The sequence below is a fragment of the Sceloporus undulatus genome, chromosome 5 (assembly GCF_019175285.1).
Source record: "Sceloporus undulatus isolate JIND9_A2432 ecotype Alabama chromosome 5, SceUnd_v1.1, whole genome shotgun sequence".
Lineage (NCBI taxonomy): Eukaryota > Metazoa > Chordata > Lepidosauria > Squamata > Phrynosomatidae > Sceloporus > Sceloporus undulatus.
The window spans coordinates 30316029-30320208 of record NC_056526.1 but is presented as its reverse complement, the minus strand read 5'-3'; positions in this window follow the sequence as shown (position 1 = coordinate 30320208).

The window sequence follows — 4180 nt, the reverse complement described above, 5'->3', positions numbered from 1 at the left end:
CAGAAGTCCTTTAATCATCACCATTAAACTCTTTGGAAATGCTTGTATTTTAAGATTTCTTCTCATTTATTGCAAACTCAGCTTTTTTTTTAAATTGTATCTTAAAGAAAGAAAGCATATGTGCCTGTATGACTTTGCACCAATTTAAACACTATTGTTCCACCATCAAAAGGAACACCTATCTGGTGGTGTACCCTGGAGGAGGCATATACTGTAATATCTGAAAGTGTTTTACTGTTTGTGTAAAGCATCTCCACATAAGATTGCCAGGCTGAAAGTTGATGAGCATACACGTGCCTTTAAAATCTTATTGCAGCAGGAAGCACATCAAATATTTGTGAGAAATGTTTGCTAATACTGTAAAAAGAGATCAAGTTGATGTGATCAATAAGAACTAAATTTGCATTTGTCATCATGCACACTATGGAATGAAAAGGTTAGCTAACTGCATCAGCTATTTTTTTTTAATTTGATGTGAGCTGCCTTGAGTGTTATATATACAAAGGTGGGATATGAATGGGTTTATGGTGAGACTTGGCCTCAGATGTTCCCATTTAATTTGAGGCAGAGGCTGGAAAAGTTACTACTTTAGAGTAGAATTTCTAGAAAGTGATTCAATGGTCATGCTGGCTGGGGAATTCTGGGAATTGTCATCCTGAAAAGCAATGTTTTCAGGCTCTAGCCTGAAGCTGAGCAACTGATTGTTATAGGTAGTAGTAACTGACTTCTTATGCATTGCTTCACCACATCTTGGCTCTCTTCTTGGACATTTGCTCTGCTTTCTGAATTACATCCCTGACCTGTCTAGGCCAATCTCAACCTTGCCTGTTTAGCCCACACTCTTTTCTTAGCAGCCAAAAACAAAGACTAGTACTAGTTGTGTTACTTATTATTTATTAGTTCTTGGCCTGTACGTGTTCTTGGCCACACATCCTCTGTGTTCCTGCTGTGACCTCTCTCTGTAAAGATTAGGCAAAGATTAGTCTGTGACCCTTGACAGAATTCCCATTCAGGATATACATACCTAAGCTCTGTGACTGTCTCACCCTTTGTCATTGTACTGATTCATAAAAATGTCCACCAAGATCAGGGACCCATTGTGTGTATAAATGTCAAAAGGTCTTTTAGACAAAGGTGTTTTTTTTAGCCACGTCGTTCACTGGTGATAGTGGGGGCATTTGGAAACTCTTGCAAGGCTTGGATGCATGATATCACTTCTATGACTCAGAGTGGCACCATTTTGTGATCCACTGACTGACTGAAACAAGGGGTTAAAGCACAAGACAATGTGGGAGAAGTGGTGGCAAAAAGGAGCTTTCAAATTTGGGACTCTGCTTAAGCTTTGAGAGCTTTGCTGGGACCTGGCTGGCAGGTTCTGCTGCTCCTGTTTTCTTTCATTGGACAGGCTGAGAGAAAAGTTAACTGAAGAAACAATGGCCCGTTACACACGGGCTAAAAAGTACGCATGCAGCGCGTACTAGGGTTAAGGCGGGGCGGTGCTTCTGCACCGCCCTAACCCTAGTGCGCGCTGCGCACGCACAAAATGGCGGCGGCCATTCCACACGGCCGCCACCGTTGATACATCACGGCTGCGCCGCCTCCAAACGAGGCGACGCGGTTGTGACGTATTGGGGTCGCTGCTGGGTGCCTAGGGCGCCCTTTCCGCAACCCCGGAAGGAGCTCCGTTTCGGAGCTCCTTCCTGGTTTGGTCCGCTGGGCGCAGCCTTTAGACGGCTGTGTCCAGCGGACCAAAGGAGAAAGGGGCCAAACGGTCCCTTTCTCCTTCTCCCCGCCGCCGCAGGGTATCCTTGGGGCTTGAAGCCCCAAGGACACCCCTTTCCAGGCTGCGGGGAAGGGGCCTTTTGCCGCTTCCCCGCAGCCCAGAAAGCAGCGGATCGGGGCTTCAGCGGCTGCTGCTCTGGTCACTGAGGCCCCGATCCGGCGGGGAAAGGTGCGCCTATAGGCCGCCCCAAAGGGGCGGTCTGTAACGCGCCAATATTTATGTTTATGTGTGTGAAGGAAAACCTGAAGCTGTGTGGGGGAGACATGTCTCTAGGGAAGGAGAGGGAGGAATATCTGGGGTCAATTCTTTGAAAGAGTCCTTCACCTTGGAGTGGCTCCTGTAGTTAAAATCTTTCCCTTTCCTCAACACTAGTCACCATCAATTTGGTCTTTGTGGACTGCAACAAATTCCTCCCAGAGGATCTGAGGGTGCAGGGCGGATTATACGGAAGGAGGCAATCCCTTAAGTAGGTTGGGCCCAAGCCATGGAGGGCTTTAAAGGTAATGACCAACACCTTGTACTGTGCCAGGAAATGAATAGGCAGCCAGTGGAGTGATTTTAATATAGGTGTAATATGGTCACTCCTAGTTGTTCCTGTAATCACTCTGGCTGCCATATTCTGTACCAGTTGAAATTTCTGGACTAGGCACAAGGGTAGCCCCATTTCTCGGTTGCTGGTCAACCAGATGCTTCCAGGGTGAGCAGGTACAAAGGGAACAGTGACTAAGCAGCCAGTCAAGCAGCTACCAAGAAGCCTCTTGCTCAGTTGCTGCTGCCAAGGTCACTGGGTGCAAAGGGAGCAGCAACAGAGGTTGGTTGTGTTGAATTTGCAGTAAACTTGTAGACCTAATATCAAGAAATATGCATGGGGTTGTTGCCCAAGAGCAAAGAGGGCAGTAGCCAGAAAAAGTTGTCGGACCATTGAGATGGAGGGACATATCTGGATGGCTTGTTTTCATTTAAAACAACAGTGTAATAACTTGGAAGGACATAGCTATGTGTGGTTCATGGGCTGCACTTTGCCCATCCTTGCCCCATGTGATTTGTCAGATACAGCACCTTGGAAATTATGAGAATAACACAAAATATATTACGAAGTGTTCCTTCCCTATTGCTTTATTCCAGGATGCAGGATGCCTTGGACTACAATCCATCAAAATCCATTTGGAAATGGGGTGGGATTTGTACTGTAAAACAGGAACTAACCTGAGTGTCTTGGTCAGTTCATATTGTCAGTGTGTTTCTTCTCTAGTTACCCCCTCTCTCTCTTGTCCCTATTGTGGACTGCAGCATGATGCAACCTCACATATGACCCTTTTTCATCCCTCCTCCATCGCTCAGTAATGTGTAACAGGCAGACAGCTAGTTCTCGTGCTACTGAACAGAAGTAAGTTACAACCATGGCCCTTACAGGCAAAAAACCATCAGCCCTCTTCCACAAAATAGCTAGCTGCCAAATAAATTTATTAAAAATTAATATTTTACTCTAGAGTTTCCTTACAGCATGGTGGAAGGGTTGACTGTTGGACAACAACTCTGGAGACCAGGGTTCGATTCCCAGCTTGGCCATGAAACCCACTGGGTGACCTTGGGAAAGTCACACACTCTCAGCCTCAGGGGAAGGTAATGGCAAACCTCCTTTGAATAAAGCTTGCCAAGAAAACCCCATGATAGGGTTACCTTAGTGTTGCCACAGGCTGGAAACAACTTGAAGGCATACAACAACCATGTTTAAAACTTTGAAATACTTTCTTTTTCTTTCCTGACTGGATGTTATAGCACAATAGGAGTTCCCCCATCCTAATATCATTATGTTCCTATCACCATTGAACCTAGAGGAACGAGAAATTAGAATGTGGGATAACAGAAAATTGTGAATGTCAAAAGAAATTAAGAAAAAAAGTAAGTTTCATACTGAAGCCTTCTTATACTCTGTTTGGTCAACTCAACTGCCAAAGAGAAAGGGTTTGAATAAAAGGAAACAGTCATGAATAAATAATGTTTTAGAAGCTTTATTCCATAGCATGGAACAGTCTTGTGGTGGAAGCAAGTGCAGAGTACTGGAAGTTTTATCTTCCAGCCATAAAGAAGCCATAAAGGATCAGACAGAAGGGAAGCAATCTTGCTAAAATAGCCACCGCAGGAAGTAGGTTTTGAATGATAGAAAGGAAACAGAGGAGTGATCTTTTATCCTTCGAAGGAATGTACTATCAGTCATTTGGCTATCACTTCAGTTGTGTGCATCATAAGAGATAGTTAATGTTTAGCATGGACACAATATATAATTAAAGATTTCTTAACGTTCCCAGGTGGTGCTCAGTTCTCTTAAGTGTCTGGCCCAGTTGGTTACAAATAAGGATTTATTTGTGTTGGAAGTGAGGTTTGTCCTCTGCTCAC